This window comes from Thalassophryne amazonica, chromosome 7, assembly GCF_902500255.1.
Source record: "Thalassophryne amazonica chromosome 7, fThaAma1.1, whole genome shotgun sequence".
Classification (NCBI taxonomy): domain Eukaryota; kingdom Metazoa; phylum Chordata; class Actinopteri; order Batrachoidiformes; family Batrachoididae; genus Thalassophryne; species Thalassophryne amazonica.
Genome location: NC_047109.1, coordinates 100,980,288 through 100,998,602, shown reverse-complemented (window position 1 = coordinate 100,998,602; position 18,315 = coordinate 100,980,288). Strand labels below are relative to the sequence as shown.

The 18,315-nt window shown below is 40.2% G+C and overlaps 2 long non-coding RNA genes across 4 annotated transcripts in view; both read right to left on the bottom strand.

The window, feature by feature from the left end:
• The window catches only part of LOC117514680, a 287,762-nt gene that overhangs the window by 226,761 nt on the left and 42,686 nt on the right, over nt 1–18,315 (bottom strand). The window lies entirely within an intron of this gene.
• LOC117514681 lies at nt 7,379–18,233 on the bottom strand. Its single transcript, XR_004561931.1, has 3 exons — nt 18,057–18,233; nt 11,517–11,520; nt 7,379–7,389 (listed from the first exon to the last, which is right to left on the bottom strand). It is a non-coding gene; the product is annotated as an uncharacterized LOC117514681 (long non-coding RNA).

Sequence of the window (18,315 nt, the reverse complement as noted above, 5' to 3'; positions counted from 1 at the left end):
CAGGTTGTCAATTGTGGCCTGTGGAATGTTGGTCCACTCCTCTTCAATGGCTGTGCGAAGTTGCTGGATATTGGCAGGAACTGGTACACGCTGTCGTATACGCCGGTCCAGAGCATCCCAAACATGCTCAATGGGTGACATGTCCGGTGAGTATGCCGGCCATGCAAGAACTGGAACATTTTCAGCTTCCAAGAATTGTGTACAGATCCTTGCAACATGGGGCCGTGCATTATCCTGCTGCAACATGAGTGATGTTCTTGTATGGCACAACAATGGGCCTCAGGATCTCGTCACGGTATCTCTGTGTATTCAAAATGCCATCAATAAATGCACCTGTGTTCTTTGTCCATAACAGACGCCTGCCCATACCATAACCCCACCGCCACCATGGGCCACTCGATCCACAACATTGACATCAGAAAACCGCTCACCCACACGACGCCACACACGCTGTCTGCCATCTGCCCTGAACAGTGTGAACTGGGATTCATCCGTGAGAGAACACCTCTCCAACGTGCCAAACGCCAGCGAATGTGAGCATTTACCCACTCAAGTCGTTACGACGATGAACTGGAGTCAGGTCGAGACCCCAATGAGGACGACGAGCATGCAGATGAGCTTCCCTGAGATGGTTTCTGACAGTTTGTGCAGAAATTCTTTGGTTATGCAAACCGATTGTTTCAGCAGCTGTCCGAGTGGCTGGTCTCACACGATCTTGGAGGTGAACATGCTGGATGTGGAGGTCCTGGGCTGGTGTGGTTACACGTGGTCTGCGGTTGTGAGGCTGTTGGATGTACTGCCAAATTCTCTGAAACGACTTTGGAGACGGCTTATGGTAGAGACATGAACATTCAATACACGAGCAACAGCTCTGGTTGACATTCCTGCTGTCAGCATGCTAACTGCATGTTCCCTCAAATCTTGCGACATCTGTGGCATTGTGCTGTGTAAAACTGCACCTTTCAGAGTGGCCTTTTATGTGGGCAGTCTAAGGCACACCTGTGCACTAATCATGGTGTCTAATCAGCATCCTGATATGGCACACCTGTGAGGTGGGATGGATTATCTCAGCAACGGAGAAGTGCTCACTATCACAGATTTAGACTGGTTTATGAACAATATTTGAGGGAAATGGTGATATTGTGTATGTGGAAAAAGTTTTAGATCTTTGAGTTCATCTCATACAAAATGGGAGCAAAACCAAAAGTGTTGCGTTTATATTTTTGTTGAGTATGTTTTGTTTATATGTTTATATGTTTATATTTTTTGTTGAGTGTAAATATATTATATAATTTATTTATTTATTTTGGATTGATCTGGTTCATTAACGTTCACCAAAATGTAATCCCTTTATCCCCATTATACAGTGACTATAAATAATCAATTTCAATCAATTTTTTTTTATATAGCGCCAAATCACAACAAACAGTTGCCCAAGGCGCTTTATATTGTAAGGCAAGGCCATACAATAATTATGTAAAACCCCAACGTCAAAACGACCCCCTGTGAGCAAGCACTTGGCTACAGTGGGAAGGAAAAACTCCCTTTTAACAGGAAAAACCTCCAGCAGAACCAGGCTCAGGGAGGGGCAGTCTTCTGCTGGGACTGGTTGGGGCTGAGGGAGAGAACCAGGAAAAAGACATGCTGTGGAGGGGAGCAGAGATCGATCACTAATGATTAAATGCAGAGTGGTGCATACAGAGCAAAAAGAGAAAGAAACAGTGCATCATGGGAACCCCCCAGCTCTACATCTATAGCAGCATAACTAAGGATGGTTCAGGGTCACCTGATCCAGCCCTAACTATAAGCTTTAGCAAAAAGGAAAGTTTTAAGCCTAATCTTAAATAGAGAGGGTGTCTGTCTCCCTGATCTGAATTGGGAGCTGGTTCCACAGGAGAGGAGCCTGAAAGCTGAAGGCTCTGCCTCCCATTCTACTCTTACAAACCCTAGGAACTACAAGTAAGCCTGCAGTCTGAGAGCGAAGCGCTCTATTGGGGTGATATGGTACTACGAGGTCCCTATAAATGGGACCTGATTATTCAAAACCTTATAAGTAAGAAGAGAATTTTAAATTCTATTCTAGAATTAACAGGAAGCCAATGAAGAAGGCCAATATGGGTGAGATATGCTCTCTCCTTCTAGTCTCCGTCAGTACTCTAGCTGCAGCATTTTGAATTAACTGAAGGCTTTTTAGGGAACTTTTAGGACAACCTGATAATAAATTACAATAGTCCAGCCTAGAGGAAATAAATGCATGAATTAGTTTTTCAGCATCACTCTGAGACAAGACCTTTCTGATTTTAGAGATATTGCTTAAATGCAAAAAAGCAGTCCTACATATTTGTTTAATATGCGCTTTGAATGACATATCCTGATCAAAAATGACTCCAAGATTTCTCACAGTATTACTAGAGGTCAGGGTAATGCCATCCAGAGTAAGGATCTGGTTAGACACCATGTTTCTAAGATTTGTGGGGCCAAGTACAATAACTTCAGTTTTATCTGAGTTTAAAAGCAGGAAATTAGAGGTCATCCATGTCTTTATGTCTGTAAGACAATCCTGCAGTTTAGCTAATTGGTGTGTGTCCTCTGGCTTCATGGATAGATAAAGCTGGGTATCATCTGCGTAACAATGAAAATTTAAGCAATACCGTCTAATAATACTGCCTAAGGGAAGCATGTATAAAGTGAATAAAATTGCTCCTAGCACAGAACCTTGTGGAACTCCATAATTAACTTTAGTCTGTGAAGAAGATTCCCCATTTACATGAACAAATTGTAATCTATTAGACAAATATGATTCAAACCACCGCAGCGCAGTGCCTTTAATACCTATGGCATGCTCTAATCTCTGTAATAAAATTTTATGGTCAACAGTATCAAAAGCAGCACTGAGGTCTAACAGAACAAGCACAGAGATGAGTCCACTGTCCGAGGCCATAAGAAGATCATTTGTAACCTTCACTAATGCTGTTTCTGTACTATGATGAATTCTAAAACCTGACTGAAACTCTTCAAATAGACCATTCCTCTGCAGATGATCAGTTAGCTGTTTTACAACTACCCTTTCAAGAATTTTTGAGAGAAAAGGAAGGTTGGAGATTGGCCTATAATAGCTAAGATAGCTGGGTCAAGTGATGGCTTTTTAAGTAATGGTTTAATTACTGCCACCTTAAAAGCCTGTGGTACATAGCCAACTAACAAAGATAGATTGATCATATTTAAGATCGAAGCATTAAATAATGGTAGGGCTTCCTTGAGCAGCCTGGTAGGAATGGGGTCTAATAAACATGTTGATGGTTTGGATGAAGTAACTAATGAAAATAACTCAGACAGAACAATCGGAGAGAAAGAGTCTAAGCAAATACCGGCATCACTGAAAGCAGCCAAAGATAACGATACGTCTTTGGGATGGTTATGAGTAATTTTTTCTCTAATAGTTAAAATTTTGTTAGCAAAGAAAGTCATGAAGTCATTACTAGTTAAAGTTAATGGAATACTCAGCTCAATAGAGCTCTGACTCTTTGTCGGCCTGGCTACAGTGCTGAAAAGACCTGGGGTTGTTCTTATTTTCTTCAATTAGTGATGAGTAGAAAGATGTCCTAGCTTTACGGAGGGCTTTTTTTATAGAGCAACAGACTCTTTTTCCAGGCTAAGTGAAGATCTTCTAAATTAGTGAGACGCCATTTCCTCTCCAACTTACGGGTTATCTGCTTTAAGCTACGAGTTTGTGAGTTATACCACGGAGTCAGACACTTCTGATTTAAAGCTCTCTTTTTCAGAGGAGCTACAACATCCAAAGTTGTCTTCAATGAGGATGTAAAACTATTGACGAGATACTCTATCTCCCTTACAGAGTTTAGGTAGCTACTCTGCACTGTGTTGGTATATGGCATTAGAGAACATAAAGAAGGAATCATATCCTTAAACCTAGTTACAGCGCTTTCTGAAAGACTTCTAGTGTAATGAAACTTATTCCCCACTGCTGGGTAGTCCATCAGAGTAAATGTAAATGTTATTAAGAAATGATCAGACAGAAGGGAGTTTTCAGGGAATACTGTTAAGTCTTCTATTTCCATACCATAAGTCAGAACAAGATCTAAGATATGATTAAAGTGGTGGGTGGACTCATTTACTTTTTGAGCAAAGCCAATAGAGTCTAATAATAGATTAAATGCAGTGTTGAGGCTGTCATTAAATGCAGTGTTGAGGCTGTCATTCTCAGCATCTGCGATCATCGCCTATGTTCACCAACTTGTTCTGCATGTTTTAGACGTGGAAAGAAGTTGATTGGGTTGAGTATGTGAAGTACAATGTTCCATGGTGAAGGGTCAAAATGGCGGCGCCAAAGCGGCCACACCCTTCGACATAAAGAAAGCTTTCGATAACTTTTGGTCAGTATCGTCTGTAGGTGATGTGGAAGAAATTTGAAGTGAATTGGACAACATCCCTAGGAGTTCGTTCAAATACAACATGTGGAAATCATGCCAAAATGAGAAGAAAATTCAAATGGCCGACTTCCTGTTTGGAGTAGACCCATGGTGCAAGAGACTTTTTTGTATGTCTATGCAAGTCACACGTGTACCAATTTTCATCTCCCTACTCCAAAAAAACCCATAAGCGGAGGGGTTTTTGAAAGTTTCAAGGGGGCGCTATTGAGGCATTTTGCCCCGCCCATGGGCGACGCCCCTATGAATTGTAAGAGGGTGTCGTGCTCGACCTGTGTATCAATTTTCATGATGATGTGACAAAATTAAAGCCGTTAAAAGGAAGAACGTAATTTCATGGCGAATGGGCAATATTCGGCACGCCGCCACACGGACGCCATTACTCATAACTTCACGGCGTTTATCGCCTACATTCACCAATTTTTCTGCATGTTTTAGAAGTGGAATGAGTTGATTGGGTTAAGTATGTGACATCAGGACTTCTTAAAGTAAAAATAGACCTTTCCCGCCACCACTGGGGGGCGCTATGGCGCAGGTGGGAACTTAAGATATGTAGACGTTCAGGGCGGAGCCCTCATCATGTCCAGCAAGTTTGAAGGATCTACGATGAAGTATGTGGGCGTGACAGCCGTTCGAAGTGAAATGGCGTGCTCCTAAAAGCTCGCCAAAGTTTGACGACCCCTAGCAGCCACGCCTTTTGACTTAATTAGAATCTTTTGATAACTTTTGATCACTATTGTGTTGTGATGATTTTGACCAAATTTGAAGATAATCGGATGAAATCCCTAGGACGAGTTCGTTCAATGTAAGTAGTGGTAATGGCCAAAAATGGCAAAAATTTGCTCAAAATCTAAACTTAAAATCAAAATGGCCAACTTCCTGTCGATATTTCACCATGACAGTAAGAGACTTTTTCGTGCATCCTGGCATGGTAAATATGTGTACCGAATTTCGTGAGGCTACGATGAAAAAAGCCCAAAGAGGAGGGGTTTTTGAAAATGTCTAGGGGGCGCTATTTCGCGATTTTTCTGCGACCATGTGCAACGCCCCCAAAATATCGAATTTTGGATCCGGACGGACGACTTTGGAAAGTTTGGTGAGTTTTGGAGCATGGGAAGAGGCCGAAATTTCGATTTCAAGAGTGAGAATAATAATAAACTAAGACTGCAAGCAGTCATATACGGGCCCTCGTTCCGCGCGACCGCCTACCCAGGCCAGTGGTTGCCCTTGTGACCACATGTGGGCATGTGCATGCAGGGGTAACCACTCATCACACAGTTAAAATTTTAAACAAATCACACAATGCATCAAGGAGTTATGACATGTTGATTGTTCATCCACTAGGGGGCGCTCAGTGTACAAACAGAGGGGCTGGGTGTGTTCAGGGGCCAACCGTCATCATACATGTGAAGTTTCAAGTTAATCAGGCAAAGCATGAAGGAGTTATCATGACTTGATGTTCTATGGCAAAGGGTCAAAATGGCGGCACCATAGCGGCCACACCCTTCAACATAGAGAAAAGCTTTTGATAACTTTTGTTCAGTATCATCTTTGAAGATAATGTTTTCATTATCGGATTATCTTTTTAGATAACTTTAAAAACCATCATCGGACTAATTATCTTCCGATGAACTGCTGACCAATAACTTTTAGACCGATAACGTAGTAAACCAAGCTGAACAGTGAAAAACATTTTTAAACTTAAAAGCAGTTGAGACCTACCAGTTAAAAATTTCCTAATAGGTATATTGTTCTACCCTCTGCAAACAGAAGGGAGCTGTTTTCAGAAAAAAACTACTCTATCCTCTGTAGACAAAGGAGAACTGGTGAATTTTGTTTGTCAAGTTTTCAAGGTCGCTACTGCCATGAACACTACTGGCCAGTAGATGGCAGTATTCGCTCCGAGTACTAAGCGTCTGGGCACCAGTAGATGGCAGTGTTCTATTTATTTTGACCCGGTTATATCAGATGGTGGTCAAATCAACTTTTTGGCTTTGCAAATGGATTTTTTTTTTTTTTTTTAAACAACAACAAAAAAAAACATTACAAGACAGCTCTGCGGTTGGATGCTTTGTAGCTCTTCAGCAGCTGGAGGTGGTCTGAGATGTTAAAGCTTGTTACTTCACTACACGATGCAGGACGCGCGATTAACCTGAAACTCGGTACAAAAATTCTCGCACAATGAAAAATCATCTGAAAAATTGCCAAAACATGCACAGTGTAAAGCCAACATTTATGTGTCAAGATAATTCTTTTCAGAACTGACCAGTTGTTAACTTTGTCCTTTGTTTTATCTATGTTTTTATTATTATTATTGCATTTTAACCTATGAAGTGCTTTGTGACTTACATCTGTGAAAGGCACTATATAATAAATTTACTTACTTACTTACTAATAGTGAGTGCACGTTTTACAACATCATAAAACGTGTGCACATCATCAAACATTCTCTCCACATGCAAAACATTTTGCGATGACACTTCCAGGGCTCCGTAAAAATGTCTGTTTTACAAATAAAGATGGAATATTTTACAAAAGCACATTTATCTTTAAACCAAAATACGACACACGTCACATTAACGTGTTGGTTTACATAATGAATGACTGAACCAATCAGTGTTTAGCAGAGGCACTTTTACCCAGAATGCTTTGCAGTCTGTGTTTGTTACAAAACCTCAGAATTAGTGCATTATTCAACATTAAAAGATATATGTTATATTTTAACTTTGTACAAATGACAGAATTGACATTAATGGAGTTATTCTATCAGTATTTTCACAAAACCATAAGTTAGTAGACTTTATTTTTCAAGACCTCCGTCTGACTGGAACATTATAATTAGTATAGGGCTCATTTTGTGGGTGCTCTCAGGATTCTTCTGTGCAGCTTCCTACAGGGGGCAGCATGGCCAAACATGGAAATACTGGCTCATTCTTTGGGTCTTTTGTCACTTTTGATGTTTTCAAAAGCGATCGTGTTAAATGTCAATTTCAGCTTCTTAGTAATTGCAAAAGTACCAGAACCAATACTGGAGTTTATCGATTATCTGTAACTTCCGAGACATTTTTGGGTGGTTTATCGGTTTATCGTTATCAAATATAATTTTTCAGTTATCTGATTATCTGTTATCGAAGTTAATTTTTTGGTTATCTGTGCCCACCACTGCATGCAGGTGCAGTAGTCAGAATCTGTCATGGAACATGTGAGGAGTAGAGGTGGGCGGATTGATCCTAATATCGATAATATCGATACCAATGCTGGTATTGATACTGAACGATCCTTGTGTAAAAAGATCGACTCAAGCCTTTTTTCTCTCCCGCACGCACTGACTGCTGCGCACGCAGATTCATCAAAGTCTACTCTCTGTCAGTAAGAGCAGCGCTGCGCTGTGTCACACAACACGGAGCAGTGCACCCGCCCCCCCCCTGGTCTTTTTGTTGTTGCGGCGTTACTTGACTCAGCGGTGCCAGCCAATTTTGTCGTGGTGTGGTTAATTTGTTGTATTGTGGTTCATCAGCCTATCTACCATCAGGAGATTTTGTTTTAAGTTGTTTGAGTGATTTTTTTTTTTTTCAAAACAAAAATGTTGATTGTGAAATAAAGTATTTTGTTGTCACGTATATGTTTGGCGAAATTTCTATCCTAGGTTTTTGGATCTTTTGACTCTATGAAGCTTAATATGAAAATGTATCAGGTATCGGCGATACTAGGGCCTGTATTTACTTGGTATCGGATTAATACCAAAATTACCTGTATCGCCACCTCTAGTGAGGAGCACATTTTGTGTGGAGTGCTCCTTAAGTGTTACTGCAGCAGTTAAAACAGGTGGTAAAATAAAGAAGGTGCAAAGTAATCTGAAACTCACTCAAAACGAATAAATGCACATCCTTCCAAGTTGGCTGCAGGAAACCTGAGCAGTGAAACCATCTGAAGCTGCAAAGTCCCACAACGATCAGATGAACACAAATGACTCTGCAAACAATGAATGAGTCAGAAGACAGGAAAGAGATACGTGCAAAAGGTCAGCTGGAGGACTGCTCGGCCCTGCTTAAAGCTGCAGTGTGTAGGATTTAGGGGCACTTAAATAGTAAAACTGGAATATAGCATCCATAACCATCTGTGTCATTAGTGTATATGTACCTGCAAAAAAAATTAATATATGTTTTCATGAGCTTAGAATGAGTCCTTCATATCTACATGCACCACCATGTTGATACCGTAGTTCAAAAATGACATACCGTATTTTCCGGACTATAAGTCGCACCGGAGTATAAGTCGCACCAGCCACTTTATCCATTATAAAGAAAAACAAACCATAAATAAGTCGCACCGGAGTATAGAGTCGCACCAGCCACTTTATCCATTATAAGAAAAACAAAACCATAATAAGTCGCACCGGAGTATAAGTCGCACCAGCCACTTTATCCATTATAAAGAAAAATAAACCATAAATAAGGTCCACTGGACTATAAGTCCCATGGACATACAGGTATGTTAACATGAAAAGTTCAGATGATAATATTGTGACGGCTACCGTTTTCGGATGCATATTTCACCAGTCGCAAACTTGTAATCTGCAGAGTATGATTTTCTTTTTGGTGGCATTTTTTCGGGCCTTCTCCGTTGTCTTGTTATGTTATCAGTAACGTTGAAATTTTTATTTTTCTATGGTAGTCAGAAGTCGCAGGAACAGTCACACAAGCCTCGAGTGCCCTCTCGTGAGCTGCATTTTACCTACAGATATGTTTGTATTTTGCGGACCACATTGCGAGCCGAACCATGCAGCACCTACCTGCGCAGCTCATGACCCACCCAGCGGTGTCGATCCAGCTCCTTCCAAGTGCAGATGCTAATCCTCCGCCGTCGCTCAGTGCTCCCATGCAGCTCTCAGCGTCAACTCTGCTCACACTGATATCCAAGGGTTGAAGCTGTCTTGTTAGCCGTCCCGGAATAAACACCATGTTCGTCTGCTTCAAATGCTTTTCACATCATCGACGCCAGCTCCTTCCAAGTGCACACGCTAATCCTCCGCCGTCGCTCACCCGGTGCTGCCCACGCAGCTCTCAGCGTCAACTTAAACACTCTGCTCACATTGATATCCAAGGGTTGAAGCTGTTCTGTTCGCCAAGCCGGAATAACAGCAAGCACCGAGTTCGTCAGCTTCACACGCTGTGGGTGAGGTGAGGAATACGCATCCAAAGTTCTGTTCTCTGATTGGTTATCGCGACCAGCGTGAACTATAGGATGGCCGTCATACTACAGTGCCCATGATGCATTGCATTTCCTTTTCCGGTGGCCATTTTAAAACATAGATCGACTCTGTCACGTAAATTGTTTGTTACAGTAAATTAATTGAGATCCTACCGGTATATTTTTCATTTATAAGTCGCACCGGAGTATAGGTCGCACCCCCCGGCCAAAACATGTAAAAAAGTGCGACTTATAGTCCGGAAAATACGGTACTTACTCCACCTGTGTTGTGTGTTTCCATGTCTAATTTCTTTAAAGTTATTTGGAGATTATCCCAAATATGCATTTTAAAAATCTTATGAAGTGAGGAATCCAAAAAGCAATGTTTCCAATTTTTTTCAAATGTTATGTCCTCCATGGTGGCCTCCAAATTGTCGACTTTTCACTTTATAGAATTCTTATATCTGTGAGTCAACTTTGTGGTACTCAGTTAACAAATAACCGCACCATTCTTGCTTTAAGGGTCCATAACCTTTATCACAATTTCCAAAAATGATTGAATAGGTTTATTTTGTTTGTTTGTTTTGTTGTTGTTTTATTGTGTTTTTGTAACAGACATCACAAATATATGAATGTGATTAATAGTAACATTACACCCACAGGGGATCGGGTTTCTATGTCCCATAATCATTGATGTCATTTACACACAATAAAAGTCCAAAATGCCAACACACACTATGACTATTCATCAGCTTCAATAATTTGAAATTGGTACTTCTGGATGTTTTCCCCTCCAACTGTGTATTTATCTATTCATTTCAGTCATCATCGTAGGTTAACCAGAAGTCCAGAAAGTGAAAAGTTTTCAAAGGTTTCCATTTTAGAAATCCAAGATGGCCACCATACAAACTTTGAAAAAATGACTGATTCCTCACTTCATAATCTTTCTAAAAATGTTTAGTTTACCAATCTCCAAAAAAAAAAAAAAAAACTTGAGAAAATTACACAAGGACCTGACTATTTCCAACTTTGGAAATCTAAGAATCTGTCTGTACCTTTGAAAAAATGAAAACATTATTTATTTATTTATTTTTAGATTCCTCATTTCATACATTTTTTAAAAAAATTATAGTTTTTCCAAATCTCAAAAAAATATTAATTAACCTGACTATTTGCAGCTCAGCCAGAAGACAAAAGAAAAAAAGAAATTGCTCAATAGCTCTCCCCTATATACTGTCTGCTAGTTGCTAGCACAGGCTAATAAGTTGAGAGCCCTTGTTTTATAAAATGGAGATCATACATTTTGCTTATCAAAAGTGAAGCCATGTGAGCATGAATCTCAATCACCAAAGAATTGAAAAGGTGAAGGGGAACAAATTTGTGAGCACCAATGCCATAATGTAATCTGCACTGGCGGGTAATGAAGTTAATCAGCTGATCAGCGAAGCTAACATTTTCATTAGCAGCTTCACTTTCAATTTTAAAATCGAACAGTCAAAATCATTTGTGAACGCTAAACTCTTACGTTTGTTCCTGTTAGCACTTATATTCAATAAGTAAAATCAATGCATCAGGTAAAGGTAATAAGCATCACCTAGCATAGATTGGGAAATAGGAATGCAGTTATTTATTTTTTATCCATGTGCATTTTTCCTTCTTCTTATTTCTTATTCATTGCTGTCTGTACTAGGGATGGGTATTGAGAACCAGTTCCTTTCAGGTATCGTTAAGAAATGATTCAATCCACTGACATCAATAAGCTTTGTGCTTAACGATTCTGTTATCGGTCCTTCAGAGTGGCCGTTATTGGGGGGTTTGTCAGGAAAATGATCATTTCTCTACATTGATCATGGACCCTGCAGCGGGTCCGTAATCAACTTTTCTGCAGCGCGGCTTTGCTTTGAACCTTGAACCAATCAAAGCAGTGGTTCACAGATTGAAGCAATGCTTCGATCTATTGCTTCGTTTATTCTTTCTTTCTTTCGCTTAATTTTCCCCCCTAAAACCCTAAAGAGTATACGTCTGTGAGTACTATTTACCTTTTCTATGTTAACCCGACCTGTTATGGTCTTCTGAAACAGTTGATAGATGTATTTTATAACTTAAAAACGGGAGCGATGCTAACACGTTAGCATGTCTATGGCATTTTCAATGTTAAAAGTTAGCATTAAGCAGTTGCAGCTGTCATCACATTCGGATGCATTGTTTTCAAATTGTAATATTTCTTAAATTTATTTTGTTTATATTAATACTAATGATTATTATATACAATTTTTAGAGAAAGAGACAAAATAACCTGAATAAACACAACAAAAAATATAAAAGCAACTAACAATGAAATAAATAAATAAATACATACAGAAATAAATAAGTGTTTCCTGTGAACACCTAGTGACTCTTACACCTCCATTTCATCCCTGTCTTACTTAAGTTTAATGACAGTTTGTTTTGGTCAAAACATATTTTCAGTGTGTTAATTTCTTCAGTGATTTCCTCCAGAACTATCTGCCAAACTAGAAAACTGCTGCATCCTAGTAAGAGCAGAATACTACTGGAATGAATTTGAATAAGGAAAGTTGTTTTTTTCTCACCTAAATGGATGCTGCACTCACTCCATTTATCATCTGGAATAGCCCCAGATTGCATTTCAGAGCTTCTAGAATTGAAACATTTTCGTGCAGGTGGTGTTGGGGGGTAATTTTGGGTTTCAGCTTTTTTGTTGTTCACCACTTTCATCCCTGAATATGTCAATCGTGAGTCACATTTGTGAGGATTAAAGTTACTAACTGGGACTCCTGTCTTGTTGCGAGAAAGAAACAAGAACGTCCTCCGTTCTGTTCACACAGCTCCAAACGTTGCGCGGCTCTCTGCCGAGTCAAGTTAGAACGATAGAATCCAGTCTGAATTAATCAAAGTGAAACACCGTTTTGTTTATTTTTATTTATGTCCAGAGATCAAGGATACAGTGACCAGTTTCATATTTATTTACTTTAAGACTCAATGAAATACACAGAAAACCTGTAAAGCCTATTTTTAGTGCAAAATTCATGAGGTATCGATAAGGGAATCGATAAGGAATCGGATCGATAAGCAGAATCGATAATGGCATCGATATCGATAAAATCTTATCAATACCCATCACTAGTCTGTACTGAGAACAAACTGGATGTTGAATGGGAAATGGTGTGAAATTTAGTTTGTTCATTTAATTATTCATATACATCTTGATGGTCATCAGATCTTGGTATTCTAAGCCTTTTTGGGAACCTTCATGTTTCTGATACAACATATTACTTTAGGTGTATTTTCTGGGTTTTAGAGCCAAAAACCCCAAACCAAAGCTAAGTTTATATAATACACTCACCAACCATTTCTTTGGGTACACCTTGTTAATACTGGGTTGGACGCCCTTTTGCCTTCAGAACTGCCACTCTGCAAACCCTAGTGATGGTTGGGCATGAAAATCCCAATAGATCATCAGTTTCTGAAACACTCAGACCAGACCGTCTGACACCAACAATCATGCCACGTTCAAAGTCACTTAATTCCCTTTCTTCCCCATTCTGTTGCTCAGTTTGAACTTTAGCAAGTCATCTTCACCACGTCTAGATGCCTAAATGCATTAAGTTGCTGCCATGTGATCGGCTGATTAGCTATTTGCGTTAACAAGCAATTGAACAGATGTACCTAATGAAGTGGCCGGTATGTGTTTTTAGCAACGATTAATAGCTAAAGCTAAATGTTTTACAGGTTTATTGTTTTGATTTATCACAGTCTTCTTATTAGCAGAATAACGGTATTGAAGCTTGCATTTATGCTAGCTGTGCTAACGACTGGCAATCTGCAATCTCACCACTAGATGACAGTAAATCCTACACACTGTAGCTTTAAGTATATTGGAGGTGCAACACAACATAACAAAAAGTATCAGGAGTAAGAAGAAGACTTCAACTCCAACAAAACAGAGAGATACAGTCACAAATGTAAAAAGACAGAAATGGAAAAAGGCAGACAGCAAAAGAGCAAGAGAAAACACAGAAGGGGAGAGAGAAAGAGAGAGAGAGAGAGAGACAAACATTTGACTGTGACAGACAGACAGCACCGGTGCAAGAAAACGTAAGTGCAAATACTGAAAAACGCCAGCGTCTGCCAGAATAAGAGACAGAAACCACGAGGCAGGAGGGAAGAAAGTCAAAGTGGAACTAGAGGGGCGAAAACTAGTGACAGAGCAGGCAGCAAAATCAGAAAATAAATCTGAGTGATAGATCAAGATTGACAGAGAGAGAGAGAGCAGAACTCAATGAGGATTCTTACACATCTGTCTGAGGACACGGTTCAGAAGAAAAAAAAAAAAACACTGCACATGACAAGGACAACTTGTCTCCTCCATACCGCTTTAGCTCGCACGCTGAGACTGTGAAGCAGCCTGTCAAACCAGCCAGATTAGACACTGTAACAGATGACGTTAACCATAATGGATTAATAGAGGGTTTTTTAAAGATGTTACACAGCCTCAAACGTTTGGGCGGCACGTCTCCTTAATGTAGAGACAGACACAGTGATTGCTAAGCTAACATGAAGCTAAACCCTCTCATTTGGTTTCTATGTCAATTTTTATAATAATTATTACCTCCACCAAGGAGATTATGTTTTCGGTCACGTCCGTTTTTTGTTTGTTGGTTGGTTTGTTAGCAGGATTACTCAAAAAATCCTCAACAGATTTCAATGAAATTATTACCAGGGTGTATCTTGGCCTAACCTAGAAGTCATTAAATTTTAGTAATGATCCGGAACACGATCCGGATCCAGTAAGTTTTTTTTTAAGGATTCTTTATAATTGCAGGATAGGGCCAATTTCAACATTTTTGCATCTAACGTCATGAAGATGGGTCACAAAGGCTGAACAAAAATTAAGTTACGACACAACAATAATTTAGCATTTGTTTCTCCTCACTGAATAAACTTATTAGAAAATAAAAAAACTTGTGTAGTTCATGCAGTTTCTCTTTATAAATACATTTGTTGAAGATCTAAGGGTTTAACCCTCAGGGGCCGACGCTGTCGGCTGAGACCAAGCTTTACTAAATTACAGATAACTTTTTAATGATGAGATAAAAACTTACTTTTTTGCTGAAAGGTTAACTCTGCGGACTTTCGAGCCACCATCCACCATCTTTGTACTCCTCAGAGAAGCTGTGTGATGACGTGAGCAATGTGAGTGTCCAATCGGAATTGGTTCACCGTCACATGGTTTTCCAAAATCCAATCGTAGGGCAGAGTCACTTCACGTGACACACCAAAGATTGTTTTTAGGAGTGATGTGTTACTAGTTTATTATAGTTTGCTGTGTGTTTTGAATAAATGTGTGTGGAAAATTTTCCGCTTTACGTTTTCCTTTCTTATTTCTGATTGTAAACCTTTATTACACTTATAAAACACAACTACCACCACAAACACACCAATTAGCTAAACTGCAGGATTGTCTTACAGACATAAAGACATGGATGACCTCTAATTTCCTGCTTTTAAACTCAGATAAAACTGAAGTTATTGTACTTGGCCCACAAATCTTAGAAACATGGTGTCTAACCAGATCCTTACTCTGGATGGCATTACCCTGACCTCTAGTAATACTGTGAGAAATCTTGGAGTCATTTTGATCAGGATATGTCATTCAATGCGCATATAAACAAATTAGTAGGACTGCTTTTTGCATTGACGCAATATCTCTAAATTAGAAAGGTCTTGTCTCAGAGTGATGCTGAAAAAAACTAATTCATGCATTTATTTCCTCTAGGCTGACTATTGTAATTCATTTATTATCAGGTTGTCCTAAAGTTCCCTGAAAGCCTTCCGTAATTCAAAGATGCTGGCAGGCTAGAGTATTGACAGGGACTAGAAGGAGAGAGCATATCTCACCCATATTGGCCTCTCTTCATTGGCTTCCTGTTAATTCTAGAACAGAATTTAAAATTCTTCTTCTTACTTATAAGGTTTTGAATAATCAGGTCCCATCTTATCTTAGGGCCATCATAGTACCATATCACCCCAATAGAGAGCTTCACTCTTAGACTGCAGGCTTACTTGTAGTTCCTAGGGTTTGTAAGAGTAAGAATGGGAGGCAGAGCCTTCAGCTTTCAGGCTCCTCTCCTCTGGAACCAGCTCCCAATTTGGATCAGGAGACAGACACCCTCTCTGCTTTAAGATTAGGCTTAAAACTTTCCTTTTTGCTAAAGCTTATAGTTAGGGCTGGATCAGGTGACCCTGAACCATCCCTTAGTTATGCTGCTATAGACTTAGACTGCTGGGGGGTTCCCATGATGCACTGAGTGTTTCTTTCTCTTTTGCTCTGTATGCACCACTCTGCATTTAATCATTAGTGATTGATCTCTGCTCCCCCTCCACAGCATGTCTTTTGCCTGGTTCTCTTCCCTCAGCCCCAACCAGTCCCAGCAGAAGACTGCCCCTACCCTGAGCCTGGTTTCTGCTGGAGGTTTATTCCTGTTAAAAGGGAGTTTTTCCTTTCCCACTGTCACCAAGTGCTTGCTCACAGGGGGATCGTTTTGACCGTTGGGGGTTTTTCTGTAATTATTGTATGGCCTTGCCTTACAATATAAAGCACCTTGGGGCAACTGTTTGTTGTGATTGGCGCTATATAAATAAATTGATTTTGATTTGAACTATAGCATATATATTTTGAAAGTACAGGTTGTCCTGAAAAAAAGAGACATAAAACTTGATTGTGGGATGGAGGAGGTTTGCGCTCTCTGAGTGCTTCTAGTTTAAAGGGAGATGATTTTCAAAGGATAATAGCCAAACCTGTGATTGAGGGATTGTTGAGAAGTACAGTGGCTGCTGGTTTTTCACTGATTACCATTTTGCTAAAGTGTGGTCAGAGTGACCACGGTTCAACATAGACTGATATATAATGTATAAACCCTCCGTGACCATCACCCAAAGAGTGCGCTTTGAAGCTTAAGCCCAAACACACTCACTGTCAAGAATTTATCAAGATAACGAAAGTTAAGAGCAAAGACAGTCTGGGTTCAGGTGTTGATTGGTGCATACTATTTTGTGGCTGAGGGTGGTGGCTCTAATAACGGGGTGCTTGGCTTTAAAAATTATGACTTAGGAGCCATATGTGGTGTGCGCCAGTACCAGCCAGTCCCCCCTAAAAATCAGTCCGCCCTGACGTCACTGCATATGTGTCATCTCTGTGCACCAGCCACAGTGCACTGATTATACACCTCGTTTCTGCTTCAAACTGCACTCCAGTCATCATCTATCTCACCGACAGATATCTGAAGCTTTTGTACAACAACCACCGCAGCCAGACAAGCTGCTAGCTGCCTAGCGTTCACTGCGCCTCCATCATTTCAAAGTGTCAGTAGTGACCTCTCCGATTATCGCGTTTTCTGCTTAAAACAGCCTTGTTTCTGCTTAAAACTGACTTTAGAATGATTTAAGAGCTTTTTACCTTGTCCATCTGATGTAGTAAGGGTGGTGGCCAAGTGGTTAATGCACTTGTGCGGAGTTTCCCGGTTCAAATCCCACCCCTACCACATTTCTCCATGTAATGTGGAGTTGAGTCAGGAAGGGAATCCAGTGTAAAACCTAGTGCCAATCACATGCAGATTCCACCTGGATTTGCTGTGGCGACCCCGAGTACAAAACAAGGGAGCAGCCGAAGGGACTTACTTACCTCATCTGATGGTTAATAATCACCACGAATCCCTTTGATTGCTTTGGGCGTAGAGAGTCAGACTCAACGAGCTGCTGTGGTCTCAAATGATGCATGCACAGTGAAGGCAGGACAGACCATTTGTAGGGGGGGTCCTTGGGTCTGCGACACCAGTCCCAAGCCAGGATAAATGAGTAGGGTTACGTCAGGAAGAGGCATCCGGCATAAAACAAGCAACCCCAACCATGCACAGTGCAAATCAAAATTCCATACCAGATCGGTCGAGGCCCGGGTTAACAACGACCGCAACCGGTGCCATTGCCCAACAGGATGCCACCACAAAACTGAGCTGCTGCTGGGCAAAGAAGAAGAAGAAGAGGAAATGTGACCACAGACAGTGGGAAAAGGTTTAGGTCAGAAATTTCACACATGGCTTATTTTAATTTATCATGGAAAATGAATGTCTACATGAAGTAAAGAATTTCATCGGCCTGCATCGAATCAAATCACGTCACATCATCAAATCACAGAAAGTACCGTTCCTGTCAGGACGTGAGTTTTTGCCTTGTTTTATTTTCACGTTTTGGGTCATTTTGTCATGGTTATGTTGTTTTCTCTGTGTGGTTACTCTCTTGCTGGGGTTTTGTTTCAGTTTTGTACAGGGGTCAAAAGTTAAAGTTGCTCCAAAGTTGCTCCAATTTTGGTAAAAAATAATGCAAATTATTAGTTGAGTTAACAGGGTTTTAAAAAGGAATAGTTTGGACCATGTATCATGCTTATTTATCATGTTACGGGGTAACATATGTCACATGCCATCCAATTCAAATGGACGTTGACTTTGATTGAACTTTACTTTTGGAGACCAAACATTCAGCACAATCAAAACTATTTCCATTTATCAATCATGTTAGCTCAACCAATAATTTGCATCACTTTTTACCAAATTGAAGGAACTTTAACTTCTGACCCCTGTATAAAACTGACCTTTGTCACCAG